This window comes from Camellia sinensis, chromosome 3 (assembly GCF_055761805.1).
Source record: "Camellia sinensis isolate YWXY chromosome 3, ASM5576180v1, whole genome shotgun sequence".
Lineage (NCBI taxonomy): Eukaryota > Viridiplantae > Streptophyta > Magnoliopsida > Ericales > Theaceae > Camellia > Camellia sinensis.
The window spans coordinates 182,167,916-182,191,409 of record NC_138963.1 but is presented as its reverse complement, the minus strand read 5'-3'; the positions used below and the strand labels follow the sequence as shown (position 1 = coordinate 182,191,409).

General features: G+C 33.4%; 3 long non-coding RNA genes across 3 annotated transcripts; all 3 read right to left on the bottom strand.

Moving 5' to 3' along the window:
- Positions 1–749: 749 nt before the first annotated feature.
- On the bottom strand, positions 750–2,447 carry LOC145822964 (uncharacterized). Its single transcript, XR_014364901.1, has 3 exons — positions 2,226–2,447; positions 910–1,069; positions 750–828 (listed from the first exon to the last, which is right to left on the bottom strand). It is a non-coding gene; the product is annotated as an uncharacterized LOC145822964 (long non-coding RNA).
- A 44-nt stretch (positions 2,448–2,491) lies between these two features.
- Positions 2,492–3,588, bottom strand: LOC114261677 (uncharacterized). Its single transcript, XR_014364902.1, has 4 exons — positions 3,460–3,588; positions 3,191–3,294; positions 2,981–3,106; positions 2,492–2,609 (listed from the first exon to the last, which is right to left on the bottom strand). It is a non-coding gene; the product is annotated as an uncharacterized LOC114261677 (long non-coding RNA).
- A 3,325-nt stretch (positions 3,589–6,913) lies between these two features.
- Positions 6,914–9,252, bottom strand: LOC145822963 (uncharacterized). Its single transcript, XR_014364900.1, has 3 exons — positions 8,788–9,252; positions 8,401–8,557; positions 6,914–8,267 (listed from the first exon to the last, which is right to left on the bottom strand). It is a non-coding gene; the product is annotated as an uncharacterized LOC145822963 (long non-coding RNA).
- Positions 9,253–23,494: the final 14,242 nt, after the last annotated feature.

Below are 23,494 nucleotides of genomic sequence, written 5' to 3'. Positions count from 1 at the left end.
CACTTGGTTGCCAAGAAGACATATGATATTAAAACTCGAGAAATCTTGCAAATAAAAAAGGTTACAAGTTGTCATTTTCTTTTCCTCCAACCTCTTGGAAACCGGAGAGGGCCAAAATACAAAACCTTACATCTAAAAAATGTTACTAAAATTAAAAAATTATTTGTATTGACCTTTTTAATCTGTGCACCAATTCCAGTGGAAGTATCTGATCTTGATCTCCCTAGATTATTAACATGGGCTACATCATGGAGAAATTACACCATTAGCTAGCCAATCAAACTAGTAACTGAGAAACAAAGCAGGAGCTAAATAATATGGTGACAGACAAAATAAGAGATACAAAAACTTGAGTTATCTTGGGAAGATCAGAGAGTTTTATATCCTTGTGAAATGCTTGGACCAAATCTTTTCTTTCTTGAAGGTATTTTGTACACATCACCTGCCCACACAGACCAATTCACAAAAGTAGTTTCAGGTAAAACAATATAGGGTAAATCCCACTTCCTGGAATCTTAACTTGTGATAGTAAGATATCAACAAATTCATAAATTTAAGACTAGCAACATTACTATGTGTTACAGAGTACAGAGTACAGACTACAAACATATTATTTAAGCAAGCCCTGAAAATTACTCAACAAACATTACAAGATCGAAAACATAGAAATATAGCAGTATAAATAAATAATTAACTCAAATAATATTTTTGGATAACAAGAAAAAATATTCCATTTGTAAACAATATGTACCTTCATAAGTATATCAGGATCTTCATCAGGTTTTATTCCAGCAGTTTTCTCTCTTCATGAAAGTTCCAGAAGCATATCTGTTGCAGATTATCATTGCTCAGCATTTAGGTGACCTCTACACATACACAAGCATGCACACACTATCTTCCATAGCTTACCATATTTATATCCAACACCCTGACAACCAGCTGAGAAGTCAAAAGTCTTCCTTACTATCATCTCTGCCACATGCCAATCTTGTTGACTGACATAAGCAGATGTCCTCTAAGGAACAAACTCATTTAAACTATGTCCATTGTATGTAATGCTCCCTGACATCTTGAAGGTAATCAAAGGTATTAAGGGAGGCACAATTTGCAGAAGAAGAAAAAAAAAACTTCATGAGTCATGTCAATTCATTTAATGAAGCAATAAAGCTAGACAGAGGAATATCCATGTCCGATAAATGATGCCAATCTAATATTGAAAGTATTACATAACTAGATACATCCATACACCACATTGGGAAAGTTAGATATAGCATGGGAAATTATGCAGAAGCCTTGAAGTTAACTTAAGCCTAAATGCATTCAAACTAACACACAAATTTTAACCTCTCCTAAAATTTCATTTTTCTTTCTTTCCATCTTTCCCCACCTTCCCCACCACTCCCCCTTCTCCCTCCAAGAAGAGAGAGGGGGGGGGGGGGGAGGACAATTAAAAGAAAAATGAATGAATAAACAAATTAAACTTCATTTCTAGTCATAAACAAAATATAACACAATTCAACACTTTTTACTAAAGGGCCAGAGGTAGTAAACGATGTGAACCAAAGCCAGTGTATGGAAGAGCAGCATGAAATGACATTCTTAGTTTCTTATGTTTATCTTCTTTTTATAAAAATTCAACATCATTACCAAATTTTCATATGCATATACAAGATAAATTTTTAAAGAAATTATTAACAAGTTATAACGTTAAAAATTAGAGCCCTAATGAATCACTTTTTTTGTTTTGTAATCTAAAAAAAAATATTGGCAGTGGCATGTGGTTCACAATGATCAGTCCACTGGCCACTAAAAATTATTAAGTATGCTTTTGGTATAATTATCTGTCCACTGGCCACTAAAATTCAGCTTCTGGGCAATACTGCTATTATAATTGAATAAGTTGTTTCTATCAATAATTCCAATAATATTTAACTAACATACTTCTTACAAGTCAGTTCAAATGTAGATTTAATATTTGGAGCTGTATGAATTTGTAATTTGAAATTTTCGTGTCAGATTGAGCATGTGCAAGTGTAGCAGCATGAATTTATCTGAACATTTTGAATAATGATAGTTCCATATCACAGGAATGCAAGGCCTTCTCTCTCAAATGGGTGGGTCCCACGTAGTGATAAAGGGGTTGTGGATACTGCCCAAAAGGTTGTGGGTTTAACAATCACCCAATAATAATAATAATAATAAACAAAAGCAACAAAAAACATTACCTTTGTCATTGAGAGCAACAGAAAGATTGTATTCTTCACTATATTATCCACTGAGCTACACCAGGTAGGAGTGTTGGGTGGTCTAATTTGGGGTGGAGAGCATGCATCACTCCTATTTGAGAGCTCATTCTGGGTCTGATTCCCCATCTGATGGTTTAAGTAAATGTCCAAACTAGCAGACGAAGGGTTTGCCACCTTTTTCTTGCTCTTGAATATTCAGCTAACAGGAATGTGAGTAACAAAAAAAGAAAAGAAAGAAGCAAAATGGACTCTTTGTAGTTCAATCTGATTGACAGAAAGAGCAGCTTAGACATTTAAGATACTTGTCTTTTCACTTCTCACGATATCTTTACACTGATTCTTTTCTGCTTCCCGAACCTTCAACTGCTAAAATTTAAAAAATAAATAAAAATAAAAAGGGGGATGGGGATGGGGTGAAGAAAATCAAGGGATTCCCACATGTCATTATACATAAAAAGCTTAAAGCATTTTTTTCATCATATGACAACTACCCACCGTTCTATTTGGATGGGGGTGAAGAGTTGCTTTAAAAGAATAAAACAAGAACAATTAACTGCCAAATTAGTCCACAAAGTTGCTGAATTTAAGGCTATGATCTTAAATTCCATGTTGTTGAGCCTTGTCTTAACCCTCATATTTTTTAGCATTTTCTTAGCCTAAACATGTCCAAACAATTACAATTTCAATAGATAGATAATAAAAATAAAATACAGAACAATCTACCAATAAATTACCTTTGCCCAATTAATATTACGAGGTTCCAGTGCATTCTGATTGGCCAGAAGAAAATCAATCACAGGTCCAAGTGTTAATATCATAGTTTTTGGGTGGATAAGTTAATATCATAGTTGTAGCCACATCTGCACAATGAATTGTAAGTAGCATTAAAAATGGAAAAAAATGGCAATCCCTGACAGTAAAAGGACAAAAGAATGGAGTTATACCCATATTCAAGGATAAACCACCATGAGTTGGACGAAAACTGTAATGGAACCCCAGACAGCCAGTTTATATAGAATGATTTGGGCCTTTGAGTCCTGAAGGAATTCTAGAGTGTGCAGAGGAAGGATAACAACGAACAAGCAACAATATATTTAATGACAACAATGGCTCCAAGTCTCATTCATGGATTAATCCTACAAATGGTATTGGCTACCTCTTAACAGCTAGACTAAATCAACTTTCTTTGTTTAAAAAGGTCAAGTCAACATACCAATATCCAGAGGGTCATGAGTTTCAGTATCAATCTGAAATTTCACTTCAGCAGAGGCAAGAGTCAATGCTCCTCTATCAATACGCCTCTGCCTCATTACCTGCAAAAACAGAGTCCATTCACATTTAACCAATACTCAAATGAATAAATGACAGTAAGTATCGACCTAAGTATGAATACCTTTACCAAAACATTCATATTTCTCAAATCTGTAGTTAACGGATCCATCAAGTGGCTACAATATACATGTAGAAAAAAGTCATCAATATGGAAACTGGTAGGCAGGAAGCTTCAAATACAATAAATAAATAAATGCAGATAACCTTAGGGGCAAGAACAGACCCAAAGCAAGTCTAAATGTATAAACTTACGCAGGTAACTGGATATCAAAGGGTCAAATGCCCATTATCTTTCTTAATCAAGATTCAAGATTGTTTTTATCTTTTGTTTATAATATTACTAAGCACCAATGTAACATTCTCAAGCCACCACAACATAGAAACTAGTAATATGAAGCAATTTGACTGACTTACCAGCTTTATCATTTAGTCAATTAAATAACAATCAAAAGCATGCCTTTTCAAAAAGTTCCTTTGGTGTTCAATCATTTGTCAGGTCAAAGGTTCAATAAAACTTGCGTACACTTGAATTAACAAGGGTGGCAAGGGTTTCCATACTCATGCAATGACCGTGTAGACACAAGCAACCTATGCATTCATAATACTGGTGGCCATATAGCGTATGGGTTGGTCTCAATCCTTGACATCTCTCACTCCAATTCATGTGAAAATTTTACACAACTGGGTTGGACTTCCATTTGCCTTGATATATATATATATATATATATATATATATATCTTCTCAAGATATTGAAACTTGGATTCATTGTACACATGTATCACTGAAGTATGAACAAATAATCAATCAATCCACCATGAAAAATCTGAACACAATTTGTGTCAGAACAAAAATCCTGGTAAGAATTCAATATATCTTGTTTATTATGAGTAACCTCGGCCTTCTCTGGGTATTCTAAATCTAGATAATTGGTACATCAAATTCTTTGAATGTCATATTACACATCAAGTATTGCTACTCTGTACTATGCCTTGTTAACTTTTCCATGGTCACAAGCAAAGCTTTAAAATAAATGTTGTGTGTTATAGCTGCATTGAGATAATTTAGCCATCTCCAATGAAAAATGGTAGTTGATTCATGTTGTAAGAAAATGATGGCCAAAGATTTAGTGGTAAACATGATCATACTATAGAGACTACATAAAGCTGAAACTATCTTTATCTCATAAGTTTTTTACTATGTTATTTAAGGGGTAAGGTATAACAAGAAAAATTAGATATAGCACCTATCATCCATCCTGGCTTGAGCTTCTACATAAGACAATGCGGCACACGACTTGATGACACTTTTCGTGAATCTTGTAGAAATAATCTTCGCTTCAGGTGTCATTTCCTGAAATTCAAATAATGTCAAAAAAAGGTCCAAAACTTGAATTCACAAACACACACGAATACACACAAACCACCAAGATAGGGAAATAAATATATGTAAACACAAAAACAGATACATAAAAACACAAATGCCCTTTGGTAAGCATTCCTTTAGCAAGTAATCCGTTGCATGTTTCTAACACTTAAGGGCTCAATTATGAGCCAATATTATGTAAAAAATCAAAATAAAACTCTGAGCCAACACCATTCATTGGTACAACTAAAGGAAGTGTAAAGTGTGAAAACAAGAATGGAAAAGATGCAACATGTGCAAAAAGTAATTATGGTGAAAAAGATTAATTAACTAAAGCATTCTAAAATCAAAACAGCCCTTTGTTCCAACAATAAAAAACCTAAATCTCAGGTCAGTTGTTTTTTTAACACAAAAATGAACCACATGATTGGACTAATTGAACACAGGGACCTCTAAGATAAGGAAAAAAAATGGCATCTGTTTTCTAAAGTTTATCAGTATTTAGCAACTATTCAACTTTCTTTTATATTCTATCTTTTTCTCATCTCAGCTCATCCAGATCAGTTGAACAACTTGACTCACAACCCAACAACCTCAATAAGCTCCATTTGTATTGGAACTATTAGCATTACAAGTAATATTTTATGGTTTAATAGACTAAACGGTAAAATGGGTGTACTCACAATTAAAAATGGGATTGGCCACATAACTATAATATATTAATAATTAATAAGGTATCAAATTGACACCATAATCCACAGATATTGATATTGCATGTTTGGGTATCGGAGAGAGTAACAAGAACCAGTGTTTTTCAGGTCAATCAGATACATGTATACTTACAACTCACTAGAAAAAGAAAGCTGAATCATAACCACCACAGATTCAATAATTACCCAGATAACAGAGAATGCTAGTCTCTCCACATTAGCTCAAAAAGAACAAATATCTGCAATATAAAACTTTTATTGAGTGAGCTATCCAAGAGCTCCTGTGACAATTAAGAAATTTTAAAACTAACAAACAACTAGCCATAAAATAAATTAGTTGTATGTGCAACTAACAAATTCAACAAAGTTAATGGAAATGAAATATTACCTTTTGTTAAAGGTTTAGGAAGCATGTCAATTTGCCGCTCAACAAGGTAGACTGATGTGCCCCTTTGTGTAGCCTCATCATCAAGAGGGGTTCCAGGGTGTACAAAATTTGTAACATCAACAATATCTGTTTAAATTTTATTAAGGATTGACAAAAAGCTCCATGCCTAACTGATAAAAACTGAGAACCACCTTTAGACAATTGGATGTATTAAGAGCAACATTAGCCCTAATCTAAGCAAAATATATAAAAAATTAAAAATTAAAAAAAAAAAGATTCTTGGAAAATCTGTAAGATGGCTGACACAGTAATGAAGTCCGAAGGAAAACAAAAGCCCATTTGAGCTCAACAACAAACAGGGACTAAGCATGTGTACACTGAAGAAACCAAGAAGTGAATCAAACCCAGGGTACACAATTTTTTACAAGTATTCATGCAAAATAGTCAAGAAGACAATTAGAAAATTACTATTGCACAAAAAAGTAAAGACTACATTGGAGTTTGGATCATTTGCTTATTATCCATTGACCTGTGCCATATCATATTTGGGTGCTTATTTTTTCTCTTTTTGGAGTGGTTTGGGTTCAACAAAGTAGAGTGATGGCAGTCCTCTGGAGTTAGAGAAGGGGTCAGGTTGGGAAGTGGCGTTAGAAGGCTTGGTCCATGGCCCCGTTGTGTTTAATGTGGTTGGTTTGGTTGGAAAGGAATTAGTGTATTTTTCAAGGGATGGCTTGTTCTCTTTCGTGGTTAGAAAATAGGCTTTTTGTAGTTTTGTATAGCTGGGTTACATGTATGGTGGACCTGGATTTGTTTGCTTTTTTGAATTTTTTTGGATGATTTGATTGGTTAGGTGGTCTCTCCCCTTTCATGGGGCTTTTGTTTTGTTTTGTTTTTTTTTGGTGTTTTTTAGCATCAGCTTGATGTTGTCAATAATAAAATTTTATTTATCAAATAAATAAAGACTAAATCATGAATGTATCGAGAATCAGAAGCAAGGATGATGAAAATATAAGACGATCAAAAAAATTACATCTAAAATTAAGTGCTCATCCTACCAATGTAGCAGTGAGAGGTTCGCTAGGTAAAGTGGATGCCCTCCAACCAATGCTCAAACTTCATAGTAAACGCTTAAAACATTGCAACAACAAAAAATTCCACTCTTAATGAATTTTCAATAAATATTATAGGTATTTGTGCCCTACATACATGCCACATCATCACTTAAGAGGGGTTGGATCATCACAAGGCATGAGCCTCACATTCTCACCTAGTCGCAGTGCGTCACTTCATAGCCTCGCCTTGCCTCAAGGCCTCAAGAATGCCACCTAAAGCTACACAGCTTGCCTAGGTATAGATAGGGAGTAGGGCCTATGGATCCCTCAGTGCCTCAATCATGAGACACCCAAGCGACCCATGACTCCACACTGGATTACCACAAACTTGTAGATTGGTAGTTAAAGTTGAGAGATTAGCAAAATTGCTTAGTCCACCCTCTCGAGGTGGCTCCACTTTCACCTATCTTAGACAAGAAAGAAAGACCTATTTGACTAAGGCGTATGATACCAAACTTTGCCACCCTTTGGCATAACTCTCAAGGATGAGCTGGCCTTCATGGCCCAACTATCCTACAAAAGGTCCCCATCCCATACATGGACGCACACACTCATGTAATAACTCGAAAGACATACCACACCTACATTTGCCACTCCTTGGCATGACCCTCAAGCACGAGCTGGCCTCTATGGCCCAACTATCCTATAAAAGGTCTCCATCCCCATATGTAGACATACAGAGACACCCTTGAGGAGAGCAGCCTCTTCTACATATCAAGAAACAAATTAGTAATTAGCAAGATAGGTAAAAGTTCAACCAAATTAGTAATAATCAAGATTTGTTTTTTCTAAGTAATTAGCAAGATAAATGATAGTTTCCACTAATAGGAAAATCTTCAACATAAATAAGCATTCAAAGTCAAAAAAACAAACTTGAAACATAAACTTCTTCTCTAAGATCGTTCTCCGTCGTGTCAGAAGTTCCCTCTTGTCACATATAAAAAATTTTGCTGTCATGGTTTTGATATTAAAGTGCTATTTGCTTCCATTAATGTGTTCCAATAATTTCCATGATAGTTATAAGGTCAACATACGTGGAAGAACCAAAAGGTCAAAGGATACGAACTCCAACTTCAAAATTTCCATTATGTAATGCATCATCAATATCTTTGCATCCTGCAGAAACAGAAAAATAATATTTGTACAGAGTTTGGTATTTGCCTACACTAAAAAGAATACTATTTGGCCTCATGCAAAACTAAAAGGGTATTAAGAAAGAAAAGGTCTGATAAATCTATAGATCACATACTTGGAGGATCCACACTAAAGACACGTATATGACGCAAATCCTACCTAATAGGATTTGCCAAATCTTCAGAAGACACAGACGAAGGTAATGGCCGCAAACATGACAAAACTTGAGAAGTAAATGGTCTCACATCTATATCATTCTCTATCAACACTACCTGCAGCACCCACACAATTGATTACTACATAATTTTATGAGCAAGAAGGATTGATCCCGTTGCTCGAAGATAATAATATTATACCCATCAGCCAGAAAATCAAAAGAGGGAAACAAAAAAAACAATTCAATCAAGAAACTCATGTCCATAACTAGATGATCTGTTTGTCCCCCAAGAAAACACTCTGTTTGGTAGCCAAGAAAAGAATCTAAACAACCCAGAAAATGTACCTGTGTTCTTCTTCTGTCCACGGAGTTCCTTTCTTCCTCTCGACCTTGCCGTGCTTTGTCTTTGCTGCCGACCCAAATGAGGTCTGACTCCTCTTCGACTCAGTCTCCCACTCGAGCGATGACTCATCAGAATAACTATGTAACTCGACTCGGCCTGACTCAATCTCGTTCGCAAATTTGTGTGTGTGAGAGAGAGAGAGAGTTGCCCTAGATATGTTTAGGGCAAATTGAGAGAGACAGAGAGATGCCCCAAATGAGATGTGTTTAGGGCAAAATCTCAGAGAGAGAGAAGAGAAGAGAAGAGTATGAGTGTGTACCTTCCTTTATCTTCCTCCCTCTGCCTGACACTGTTAAGTGGAGTTGTTAATATCGTTTTGCTAATCGAAGCCTCAAAGAGACGAGTTAGAAAATGGAAGTGAGCAAAGAGATGATGAGCGAAACGGTGATGGACACTGCTGTCGAGCCAACTGCCCAAAAAAATGGAAGTCTCAAAATTTTGGCGCCACTTAACAAAATTAGAGGAAATATCTTTGGTGACGAAATTTAATTTTTTCTCATCTAAAAATAAGTATTTATTGACGAAAATAAATTTCGTTACCTATTATTTTTCTTTTTATTATATGTGACAAAATTTTATAATTCGTCACGGATTATTCTTATTTAGTGACAAAATATTTTATTCATTACTTTTCGTCACCATAGGTTTAGAGAGTTAATTAGCTTGTGTTTTGTTTTGAGAGAGAGAGAGAGAGAGAGAGAGAGAGAAATTGATAAATAAAAATAAAAAATGAGAAAAAAGTTAGTTGTCTATTTTTTCCATTATCGCCCAATATGTCAAAAATTTTCCTCCAAAATTGGTGACAAAATAATTTCTTCACCAAAAAGTCTCAAAGTATTAAAAATTATTAGTGACAAAAATATATTTCTCACCAAATGGTCTTAAAATATTTAAAATCAAGTTTCTCAAAAAATATATATATACAAAATTATTGGTGACGAAAATATATTTCTCGCTAATAATTTTATAATTGGTGACAAAAAAAATTTCTCACCAAAAGTCTCAAATTTTGGCGCCAACAAAAAAAAAATTAGCGGGAAAACCTTCAGTGACAAAACTAAATTTTTCCTCACTTAAAAAGAAATATTTGTTGACGAAAACAAATTTCGTCACCTATTATTTTTATTTTTTATTATATGTGACAAAATTTAATAATTCGTCACGGATTATTCTTATTTAGTGACGAAAATTATTTTCTTCACTACTTTTCATCACCATAGATTACTTTTGTTGTAGTGTTGGCATACCATGACTCTGTTTTTGGCTAGTTTGTTAACCTCTCACATGCTTCATATGCTTGTAGTGTAAATCATGTTTACTAGCTTAGAATGCATGATGTTTTGGCCCTCAATTCTAGCATATTTTGGCCATGCTCCAACCTGGTTTTGTTTATATTTTGGGTTGCCTTAGCTCTATTTTGAGGCCTCTTAGTCAAAAGATGCTTGCCATGCATGCTTGTAGTGTAATAGCCTTGACTAGCTTCGAGTTTTGAAGTCCCTTGCATGCTTAACTTGAGGTATTTTCATGTTTCAGCATCATTGAGCATGATATTTTAGAGCATATAGGGTTTTCATACTTCCATGTTTTCCACTATTTAAGTGTCCTTGAGAGTTGTGCTTTTATACCCTATTTTGTGAGCCATTGCATGAGCTTTATTGTTGTGCCTTTCAAGCTATCATCCCAACTCATTTTGCTACTGTTTTGGGCCTCCATAGGGTCTGTTTGGAGTTGGTTTGGCCATTTGAGTATTGCCTTGCATGCCTATAGTGTAACACACTTCACTAGTTTCGATGCTTGAGCCATTCAACATGCATTACATGAGTTGTTTGCATAATTCGAAGTCATTTTTTATGCCATTTCAGAGTTGAAACATGTGTCATTGCACTCCATATTTCATCCTTTCAATGCATTTGGAAAGTTGTGTTTTGTGCCTTAGACTTGGGGCCGTTGCATTGTGCATGATCGTATGTGTTTTGATGCCTTATTTCCATAATCTATTAGCCACTGATTTGGGTGTGGCTGAGGCCTATCCATTTTGGTTTAAGTCCATTTTGCATTGAGTATGCCATTGTAGTTCATAGCATTGAGTATGCCATGTTGTCGCATGATTGATCATTGCATTGTGCATGCCTTGTTCATCTCATTGTGTATGTTAGTTTCTATGTGCATTGTGTATGCTAAGTGTCATGTGCATTGAGTATGCCAATGTTAGTTCATAGCATTGTGTATGCTAGTTGCATGTTTGCATATTATCCTTTGTATGTTTGCATGACTTAGTTGCATTGCATTGTGTTTGGAATAGGGGTTAGTCCAAACACGGGGAACGAGGGACGTTTCATGCTTGAAATGATGAAACGTGCCTCGATTCCCGGTCGTCGACACTCTTGACTACCCATGACGGAGTTGTTGGCTTTAGGTGCTTGTATGTGCATTCATTTCATATTGAGTTGCACAATTCGGCTCCTCGGCCATCATGCATCAAGATGCGTGATTGATGGCCCGAGGATCGAGAACTATACTCCCTTAAGCTTATGCAATAATGGGGAGAGTGGTCGTGCACACATGTGTTGCGAATACTTTGCCATCTCTCTCTTGCCTTTTGTTGCAGAAAACCAGAAACCAGGGGCAGAAACTGGTCGGTCGACCAGATTTAGTGGCTAGCCGACCACTTTTTCTGGTTTTTCACCACAAAAGTGGTCAGCAAGTGGTCTCCAAGGCTGATAGCTGGTCGGTAGCCTTCCCACAGATTCCCAGGGTGGAGTTTCAGCCTTCTGGAGCTTTGTGCAGTGTTCTGAGATCAATTGCAAACAGAGGCAAGTCGGGGTGTCGCGAGGGATTTCCAAACAAGGCGACTCGAGCATGCATGCGTCCTTTGTCATCCAAAACAGAGCTGAGGTAGCCTACATCATGTAGTTTATATGCTTATTTAATTCCTAACTTAGTTAATTTGTTAATTAGTTAGAGTTGTGTAATAATTAGCTGTAGCTTGCTATTCATTATGTTGTGTAATAACTAGTTTAATTAGATTAGCTTAGATTAGCTAGTTGGTTCTGTATTATTCATTTGGACCCTCCGTCGAGAGGGCGAATTTTGTAATAAGTGTGCGTGAGTGTGTACATGTCTTCCAACCCCACGCCTTTCTCCTTTTTACTTACCTGCTTTTGATGGTTAGTTCTAGGTCATGTTTTGGTTAGCATTCTTATGCTCGCATGTTCACATTCATTCATCTGTCTTGCATGCACCGGGCTCAGCGCATCATACTAACTGCATTGTATTTCAATTCCTGTTTGAATACATGTATCAAGTTGCATTTCACATGACATTTTAGAATAGCCGAGCCTATCTTAGTTGCATTTTGCATGTGTTGCATTAGGCATTCTTGACATAGCTAGGATCATGCATGATTACTAACTATCTTCTGTTTTGGCTTGCAGTACTCGGTGAGTGTTTATGCTTTAGCATCCTTGCATGTGTGTAAGTGACTGCCATGATAGCATGCGTGTCATGAGGCTAACTGCTTATGTGATATAACTGCCTAAATGCCTGTAGGTGAAGGTTGAATTACTTGAATTGGAACAATTCATTGATTGCGAGTTTTAAGCCCACTTGAGAGTGGCAAATCACCATGTTTTCTAAGCCCACTTGAGGGTGAAAAAATCTTCATTTTAGCCTACTTGCGAGTAGCAAACCGCTTTAAAAAACAAACATGAGATGTTCCAACTTAGGTGATCTAGTCTATACTTGTATGCTGTGCGCATCACATAATAATTCTAGGTCAATAACAGGAATAAGAGCACATGTGTTTTCAAAAACAAGATATCATGTTAATAAAAGTCGATCTTTGATCGGGCAAGTGGGGGTGCTCATTGCATGACCTTCCCCTCTCGTACCCAAGTTCCCGAGCCGAGGCAACTTTGGTGATGACGGACACGTGGCTTTAGGCACGAGTCAGGGTTTCCTAAATTTTTCAAAAATAAAATATTTAGGTGGCGACTCTGTATCTGGCAAAGCAGTCCATGTTTGGCACTTCTTTCTAAAAATCAGTTTTCTAAAACGATTTTCTAGATTTGGACTCTTTGGTGATTTATCAATCTCGCATTGCACTTTGCAAGATTAGATTAAGAACCGTGACATTTGAGTCCAAACTGTAGTGAGCCCAATGAACAAAACGGGATTCCCCCGGGACTTTCGGGCGCGTCCACACTAAGGTTTAAAATCACAGAATCACAGGCCCGAAACTGGAAACTACATCATCAAATTTCCAATCACAGACAACTCAATATCACCTAAAAATCCAAAAAATGATAGCTTTACAATCCCCTCCGCATAGATCGGTCCAATATCACAATCATTCATTGAAAACCCAAAAATGGTAAAACAACAACCGCCTAATCAATCCTCAAGTTACAATTCAGCAAGTAAGTATTGACAATCTACTCAGTCCAATTAACAACTTCACAGAAAATCAGTAGATAACACACCAAAATATTCATTTCAGACATGGGTAAAAACACAAAAAATTACCTTATTATTTCTTGACAAAAATTCTTGATAAACCAAAAAGAAAATATTCCTGGAAATCTTTCACATACAACTCTTTATCTATGTATGTGTATGTATACATATTTTAACTGCAGACAAACATATTTCTTGATCACATCACATTCAACTATAAATCACCCAGAAACATAGAACTTCCATGAAATACTCACAAAGATTTAGTAATTCCCCCCAAAAGTATCTAGTCAAAGACCCCAAAATATGAAGAAAAAACAAATCAAACCAAAAAAATTCAAAATAAGAAGAAAAAAACCCCAAAATTTGCACTTAAAAAGAAATCCAAGACCAAGAAAGCACAAGAAAGAAAAAAAGAAAAAAAAGAGTTGAAGTCAGAGAGAGAGAGAGTGTGAGATGAGAAGAGAGGTTGCACATAGAGAGAGATAGATCTGATTGCCTAAAAAAAAAAATCAAAGATCGGGGAGAGGGAGAGACATAGATAGAGAGACGTTTACTTGAGAGTTACCGGAGAGAGAGAAAGTGGATCTTGCGAAGGTCGATCGGTCGCTCACTTCGCTAGTTTTGGTCAACACAGAGAGAGAGAGATGAAAGAACGAGAGAGATAGGAAATGGAAGAATGAGAGAGAAGAAGAGAGCTGCGCAGATTTGGATTAGGCTTGGTTTGTTTGGTCAAAACAAAAATATCTAGGATAGATCATAGATGAACGCCCCGAGTTTTTTTTTTTTTTTTTTTAAATTATATATTCTAAGTGCGGGCGGTTTGTGGCAGGTGCGGTTCAAATCAACAACTTGGTCGTAATTCGAAAACCTGCTATATTTCTAACCGCACTTTACTCTATTGTATTTGTGAAACCGCTAATACATGTGCGTGTTGGATTGGGTAGGGCAAGTTATGCGGGCCGGATAATCCTATACCCAACCCTAGTGAAAACGTGGATGAATTTTATTTGTTTATTTATTTATTATTATCTAAATACCACATAAAAGCTTCAAGAGTCCATGTTCCCTTTTAATAATAATATAAATATAAATGAATATATATATACATATATATAGGGCAATTTTTAGTGTGCGAGTGCATACTATATGCATTTGTATAAATTCTTACAAATATACGTAAGTTAACCCAAAAAAATTTGAGAAATTAAAACTTACTTATTTTTGTGAGAACTTACCGATTTTGTGAAATAACTTGTGTATATTTGTGAGAAGTTACATAAGTATATATAGTATGCACCTTGTATACCCAAACATTTCCCATTTATTTATTGAGATTTAAAATGATTTTTTTAGAGAATTTAGTATATTTCTTATAGGAAATGATATAGAATTCTAATTTGAACTCTAGTAATGTGGAAAGGCAACACACACCAAAAAAAAAAAAAAAAAAAAAAAAAAAACTAGCACAAAACATCACAGCACAAGTTAGGTTCCACCCATTAGAGCTCCTCTAGCGCTTATCTATTAGAGTTCTCATTCTTTTTCCATTTCTTAAAACATGATCAAATATGTAAATTAAAATTTATATTATTTATTAAACATTATGAAAATACTTTTGACATTTTTTTTTATAACATTTAATGATTTCATATATTGTAAATTGAGCAATGACACACAGCTCGAATTTTGGAGTTCTAATTGAACTCTAACGATGTGGCCGAGAAGGGGGAAAAAGAAAAAAAAAAGAGACCAAAATATTACATCAATAGGTGAGTCTCACCCCCTAAAGCTCCTTTATAACTCTTATGTTAGAGTTCTCAAACATTTTTGTTATAAATTATTCTTTACATTTTGATAGCTTATTTTTTTTAATTCTAACGGTTAATATTGTTTATTTTCGATCAAGTTGCAATTTAATTCTTCTACGGATAAGAAACAAAAACTAAAAGGAAAAAGATAAAAGCATGTATATATCTAAATTATTAAAACAATCCAGATTTCCTTTTGACAAGCCAGTATGCCAGCAAGTCTTCTATGGTTTGGTCATCTCAATGTGCTGGTTGTGTCCTAAAAACGAATCAAATTATTAAAAATTGACTCACATTGGATTTGATAAAAAATTATTTAAAATTAATTTATTATATGAATAAATTAAATTTAAATACATTTTAAAATTCATTAAGCTTCAAAAATCAATTTTATATAATTTATTAGGCATGGCTCAATTATATATGTATCATAAAAAATAAGCTATTTGTACTTGACTAGTAATGGATTTGATCAAAACTTGTTTGACATAAGCTCGAAAGGTAAACAAATTAAAATTGTTACATTTTAAAACTTGTTAAGTTCTTAAGCTAACTTGGAACAATTGACCCATTAGCTTGACTTAACTCAACTTGTTTGCAAGTCCCAAGTGCTAAAAAACAAAAAAAAAGTTTCATATATCTTGTTTCAAAATATTAATAGTCATTTGATCATGTCTTAAAATTTTTATATTTTAAAGTTTTTGTAATGATTTTTTTTTTTTATGAAGTTTTTGTAATGATTGATTGTTAGTGTTTTGGGTATAAAAATAACAAAATTTGAAAACAACCTAGAACAAGCTTGGGAGAATTACAACTTAGGAGTTGTTTGGTAATGATTTTTTTAGTTAGTTTTGTAGTTTTTTTTTTGACTGTTTTAGCCTCAGACTTTTTTGAGTGTTTGGTTTTCTTGTTTGGATTTTTTAGCTTTTTGGCTTTGTAATGGCAAATTTTTTTTTTATGGGTGATTTTTTGACTTTTTTTTGTTCTTTTGTGATTTTTTAGCCAAGAAAGAACCAAACGAGCACTTTGTGTATTTTTTTTCTTTAGAAAAATACAAATCAATAATAAACTTTATAAATGTTAATAATAAAATTTATAAATTTTTTCACAAATCTATAAATATTTTGTAAAAGTCCCTTCCCCCAACAAGCTTTGTCTTATCCCCAGCTTTGTATTTGGGAGCTGGCAGGCTGGAATATTCCTTTTTTTTTTTTTTTTTTTTTTTCCAAAATAAAGCTTGGTAGGCTAAATAACAAAATTTAATTTAATTTAATTTTTTTATATTTTAGTTTTAGGGGGTGGGTTTGGTATGTGGCCCTATCGTTTAAAAGATTGGCAAATTACACCTAAATTCTTTTTGGAAAGTGTGTGCTTATTTAATTTAAAAATTTTTTAGATAGACTTAAAAGTTTTGTGTTTATTTATCTTTTTCTCTTTATCTGCATTTTATTTCTTCTCTTTATTTCTTTTTCTCTGATATCTCGCGACCACCAAGGATCCTCTAAAGTATTTTTTTCCTAAAATTTCCTAAAGTGGTGTATTGTGTGGTTGAGATTTAATATTGAAAAATTGATGTGACTTGTCATTAAATCTCAACCACACAATGCACCACTGTAGGAAACTTTAGGGAAAAAAAAACTCTAGAGGATCCTTGCTCATTTGGCGACAACCATGACAACACCTTCTTTTTTATTTTTTATTTTTTATTTTTATTTTCTATAGTTTTCGGCGACCGGCGACCACCATTGATTAGGGTTCATCGGTAACCACCGAATATCGATTCTTTGCTTCTCACTCATCGCCAGTAAATGAGATAAGTTTCTGACGAAAAAGATGAGTAGATCTACATCAGATCTGAGTAGATTTACGTCAGATCAGGCTACATTTAAACCAAAAAGAGTTGCCGGAGTACAAGAATCTTTCTATATTTATCTATTTCTATTGATCTCTCATTTTTTTTTTTACTTTTTCTGTACTACACACTTTTGTTTTCTTATTTTAATGAAGAATTTTTTTAAATTCTAAACAAATTGTTTTCGAGTTTTAATTACAGGTGGTGAAAATGATAAAATTTCACAGTTTCAATTTTTTTGGTGCTGAAATGAATCGTTCTTTAAAACTGTAAAATTTTGTAGTTTTATACTATATTTTTCAGTTTGATTAATAATGATAAATACTTAATAAAATCATACTTTGAAACTGTAATATTTTACAGTTTCAAAACTTACTCTTCCATTTGATCAATTTGGAGATTATTTGCTTAAACCCTAATAAAATTATATATATATATATATATATATTTTTTTTCCATTATTGTTGTTTGTTGTTGTTACGTTTTGTTTTGTTTTTTTTTTCAGTTTATTAATATTTAGTAAATTTTGCTATATTTTTTTTCTCTAATTTCTCAATTTATTTATTTTTTCGGGCAATATTCCGAACATTCTGATTAATTTCCGGCAATATTCTTGACGTCCAGCGAACATTCTAGATATTCCAGTGATTTCCGGTGACGTTCAGAACATTCCAACGACTTCCTGGCGATATTGAACGTGTGACAAAAGTCCAACGATGGTGGAATGTAGCAACGTATTCAAATTTAAAAAAAAAAAAATTCTTTTGTTAACAATTAAAAATATATATAATTAATTGATATAAGTATTTTATTTTAAAATTAAATAAATATTAAATTTTGTGTTTGAACCTATCTGTAAGTTCCCCCTAAAAGATTGCTTAGCACCACAAGAGAATTACAGGCTTAACGATGGTAAGCCTGAAATTAAACTCTTCAGGGCGGGCTTTATGAAATAAAAAACCCATAAATCTAGTCCACTCTTGAATTTATCGGTCCATCTTACTTTCTGACATCTAGTCAGCAAAAATTGGAAACGTCTTTGTTTTTGTTTTTCTCCTTTGTCCATTCTTGGTAAAAAAAATGATGTCAAAAAATGAATAAAAATGTTTCCGGTGGATACAATTAAAATATTAAGTACTAAAATGACATAAAATATATATTTTACAGACCAAAAGTATAATTATTCCAAATAAAAAATATTTGGAAGGAGACTATTGAAATCTCAAAAAAGTTTCAATAGAAAAAAAGAAATTTATCCAAAAGTCTCATCGCAAACAGTATGTATAGAAAAGTCTCATAATTTTTTTTGAGAAATGTTTGGACCTTTTTTTTTTTTTTTTTTTTTTTTGGAGATTTCATGAACGCTAATTTGATCTTATCCCTTGATGTGTGTGTAAGATTTACTCATATATGTGTGGGTTCCATAGTGGTTGGGATGAAAGTGAGGATTGTGGGGGTCATGTATGTTTGAGAGTCTCTATCACAATTGAATTTTTTTTATAAACAATTAAGTCTTATTGAATTTGAAAAGGTACATGGTGATATCATTTAACTATATTTCCTAGAGATTCTAAATGTAAATATGTTTCATTTGTGCAGTATTGTTTTATTAAAATTTTGCAAATATGTCATTTTTATAATGTGATAATTAATCATCATTCTAATGTGTGTACTATTGTGTTATTAAACTTTTGCCAAATATGCCATTGTTTTTAAAATATAACAATGAGACATTTGTGCTATTGTCTTATTAAACTTTTGTCAAATGTATCATTCTTAAAAAATGACAATAAGACATCATCTAATGTATGTATTATTATCTTATTAAACTTTTGTTAAATGTGTCTTTTTTAAAATGTAACAATACGACATCATTTTAATGTGTACACTATTATCTTATAACGTTTTTAAATGTAGATATGTTTCATTTGAGAGATTTTAATGTAAGATAAAACTTATAGGATCAAAAAACTCTCTTTCTAAAAAACCTCCACCTCGGGCCTCACCGTTGGCCAGCCGGCCGCCGCCTTTGGCCATGGCGGTTGGCTGGCCTATCTTTTCTTCTTGTGCTCTTGGGTTTTCTCCCAAATAACTTGAGCCCCCTTTAGTTTTCCTCTTTCTCCTTTCCAGATCTAATCTCTAGATTTGTTTAGGTTGCTGTTTTGGGTTCATCGTTTTTGTGTAGGATACTCGGTTTGTGTAGGTTGCTCGTTTTCGGTGGAAGTGGTGATTCAGCCTGGTGTTCTACTGCAGCCATGGGTCTCGGTTTAGGTTGGGTGCGTTGAACATGGGTGGGTTGGTCCAGGATCTTCATTCGGGCACTTCTTTGCGAGCGGGAGTTTGAGGGGTGGAGGATTCAGAGCTGTTTAGGTTCTCCATTCGAGCGCCCCTGTGCGACTGGAAGTTTGAGGGGTGATTTCCGCTTCTTTGGTGGTTGGTGATTATGTTCGGTTATGAGGAGTTTGGCGCTGGGCAAACAAAGAGGGGACTGCTCAGCGTCTGGGGGTGAGGACCATTCGTGGGAGGTGTTTGGGTCACGGAGAAGAACCAAAGGAGGTGGCTGCAGTAGCTGTAGAAGAGGAGAGTGAAGCAAGAAGAGGCTGGCGATGTTCAGAGGTGAAGCAAAGTAGGTTCGGTCACGGGTGGTTCTCGATGGTGAAGCAAGAAGAGGCTGTTGTTGGGTGGTTCTCGACGGGTGGTTGAGTGTCCGACAATGGAGGTTGAGTGGTGCAGAGTGCTTCGGGTCAAGCGTGGGGCTCAAGAGTGTATCAGATTTGAGTCAGTCGTGGGGTGTGTAGCTGGGGTGTGTAGCTGTGATGTAGGTGGGGGCTCAAGAGTTTGGTTTTTTATTTTGTTTTTTTATTTATTTTTTTTAGTTGTTTTTAAAATATAAAATTGTGAGGCTAAGGGGTTGGTTGTAAGATTGCGAGTAGCAGTAGTAGGAGAGTGAATTTTTACTCTTCGAATCTCTCTCAGTGCGTTTTATTTCCGTGTACCTGTAAATTTCATGTTTTTAATGGAATTTTTCTTTGCCAATCAAAAAAAAAATAAATAAATAAAAATATTTACGAGACTAAGGCTTGGTTTGGCATGTTTAAAAAAAGTTAAAAAGTCAAAAAGTCACTATCCTATTTAAATCACATCATCTCTTTAATACATCACTTCAAACTCAACCCAAACCCAATCCATATTTCATAAAAGTAAAAAAAGTGCACTTATTTAGATCATCCCAAACAACTCATAAATTACCCATAAGTCATGGGCATAAGATTTATTAATAAATGCCCTAAAAAAATCTGAAGAATTTTACATTGTAATAAAAAAAATGCCAAACTATTGTGTGAAAAAAATAAATAAACAAAACACAAGTTCATTGAATCTACCAGTTGATGACTAGCCTTGGACTATACATCATATATAAAATAAGCATTCTTGTATTACATCATATATAACAAGGTAATGCATAACTAACCACTGTCATTTTCAACCGAAGAATAAGATACCCTGTAAAATTATTAGATAATTTCAAAATATTATATAATATAATGGACAAACAAAAATAACAAAGCATACTGGTTACAAGAGTCAGTTTGTTCACTTAAAAAAAATCATTTAAAACACCACGTATATAATATAATACGATAATTGAGAATTATTAAATAATTTTACGTGTAGTTATTACTAATTTATGCCATGAAACATTAATACATCTCTTTCCACATGATGTACCCAATCATATCCATCATTTTCATATGGTTGCTACCAAATAGGTTTAATCCATCAATTGTAACGATAATATCTTTTATTTAAATTGAAGTATTATACAAACAAAAATTCATATAAATTTTTTTTCTCTAGAATAATGTAACAACTCTCATTTTAAATTCAAAAACTCATCGCAATGACTTATATTTTAAAAAATGTAATTATTACATCATTCTTATAATAAATTTTGTATAATAATTATGCTTTTATATCATTTTCTATATATAAAACATGCTTGGCAATGACATAAGAAACTTCAAGTAGTATACAAAACAAATGGGGTTGGAGTATTAGGTGGTGAAAAATTTTCCTTGCCTTTCTTATAAGAAAATGTGGAGAGAGAAGCAACCTAACCATGTCATACTTTTTCTTTGATACTTTGACAACCATGATCAACTGACATTAATTAATTAACTGCTTTACTCTATAACCCTAGGTTAATTTTACTACTGAAATTGGTGCAATTAACTCATTGAAGCTGCCGGGTAGTTGACGAGTGTTGCCATGTTAGTTTAGTTAGGAAGACTTTGCTTAATTATGGCTTTATATATCTTAATTAATTTGAAATTGTAGCTGTCTATCTCTTGTTAGAAAAAGGTTCCAAAATCTAACTACTCACTCAGGAAATAATGGTCACATTTGATGTTTGTCTTTCTTTAATGTACTACTATAATTGTCGGGTTTTTTTCCTTGTAGAGAAAGATACATGAACTGAAAATTTTGATCACCAAAATCATCAACTCTCACATTTGTCGGTAACTATAACTGTGCCTCTATGGTCGTAAATAAGACCTCGTTTGGAAATATGCTAATTTAGTAATTTTTTGGTTATTTGGCTAAAATATGAGCTAAAAAAAACTAGTATATTTGGGATATTTTTTGACTTTTTACGAAAAGATATGCAAAAAGTAGAGAAAAAAGAGAATCTTTGACTTTTTGGTATAGATTGTTGGATTCTTGACTAATTTAGTAACTTTTTGACTTTTTGACTAAACGAGAGGATTCCCAAACGAAGCCTAAATATGAAAAGTCATTGGTAATCAAATTTTTTTTTTTTTTTTGTCATCCTAGTAGTATTGTTTTCGCATCAACCTAGTTCAATATGCAAGTCTTATGAATATATTTTAGAGACAATTACAGAAAAATAATATCAACACAAAATAATTGCTAAGTGGTGAAAGTTTAAGTAATTTATACATTAGATTATGCAAGTACATTTTATACTTTCACGAGTTTGCAATTATTTTATGTTGGTATTATTTTTCTGTAATTATCCTTATATTTTGTCACAGTCTAATCTTCACATTAAATTACTATTATTTTTTTGTTAGGACTTTTCATTGAAAATGACATTGAAATAGTTAAAATTTTATCCAATATTGTCAATTAATGTATTTCTTTTCCTCCACATATTAATCACAGAAAACATTTGTCATAATAATCAAATGGTAAAAGCCCGCCATTAATGGTTGTTTTGGAAATTTGATTTTTTAATAATTTTTTAACTTTTTACAAAATGCGTGTAAAAAAGCAGAGAGCAAAATTGATTTTTTTATAATAACTTTAACCTTGAAAATTGATTCATTCACACAATTTCTTCTCTCCCAAACCCCTCAAATAACACGACAAACAAAATTTGAAAAGTTGACCGCATTCAAATGTTCTCTAAAAATTCTCATTACATGTATTTTATCTTGCCGCCTCATTAGGGGATTGTGGAGGGAAGAAATTGTATAGATGTAACACTTTAACATTTTAGCTAAAATTGTATATTCCCAAAATAGGCCTAAATAGACTTTCACATAAATTGTTTTTTCAATTTAAATTCTTAAATTACTATAACTATCAAATATGGAAAAAAGAGAAAATAACAATTCAACATATAAGATTAAAAAAACATTATAAATTGGTGACAATCTTTTTGAATGTAAATTGTGTTCCATTTGCCACTAATATATATATATATATATATATATATATATAAATCAATTTTGGATCTTTACCTTCTCCTTTACATTTGTTTGAACCAAATGGATCCTCACGGATTGTTATATTAAGAAAAACATATACCAACCCACTTGTTAAATTCACTTTTCAAATCTAATAACATATATATAAAAAATATAATTGATTATTGATTAAAAAAGATATGAAAAAGAATTACCTTAAATATTTTAATAAATTATTATATTATTAAATTTGAAAATTAAATTAAAATTTCAAATTTGAATAACACTATTATTATGACTGACATGGCAAATAAAAAAAAAAGTAACAACTTTGCTAAAATTACACTTGGTTACATTTTCGAAGAGAGAGTGAGTTGTCCACAAAATACGTATAAAAAAGTAGAGAGCATAGTTGATTTTTATTTTTTTTAATAACTTGTAACACTACAAGAATTTACACATTTGCCGACCAAAAAAATTTTAATCGCAAAAAAATGACGTTTGCTGACCAAAATATTAATTAGTCGCGAATGATCATTATTTTTGGCGACCAAAATGATTTGGTAGCAGAAGGTCATATTTTGGAGACCAAAAATGAGTTGGTTGTAGAAAGTGATATGCTTTTGGCGACCAACTATAAATTTGGTCGCAGAAGGTCACATTTTGGCGACCAAAAAAAATTAGTCGCCAAATTAGTACTTTTAGCGACTAATATTTTAATCGCTGTTGATTGAGATTTGGCGACTAAAAACGTTTGTCGGCGAAGGTACCTTTTTCTGCGACTAATTTAGTCTTTTGGTCGCAAAAAATTTGGGGG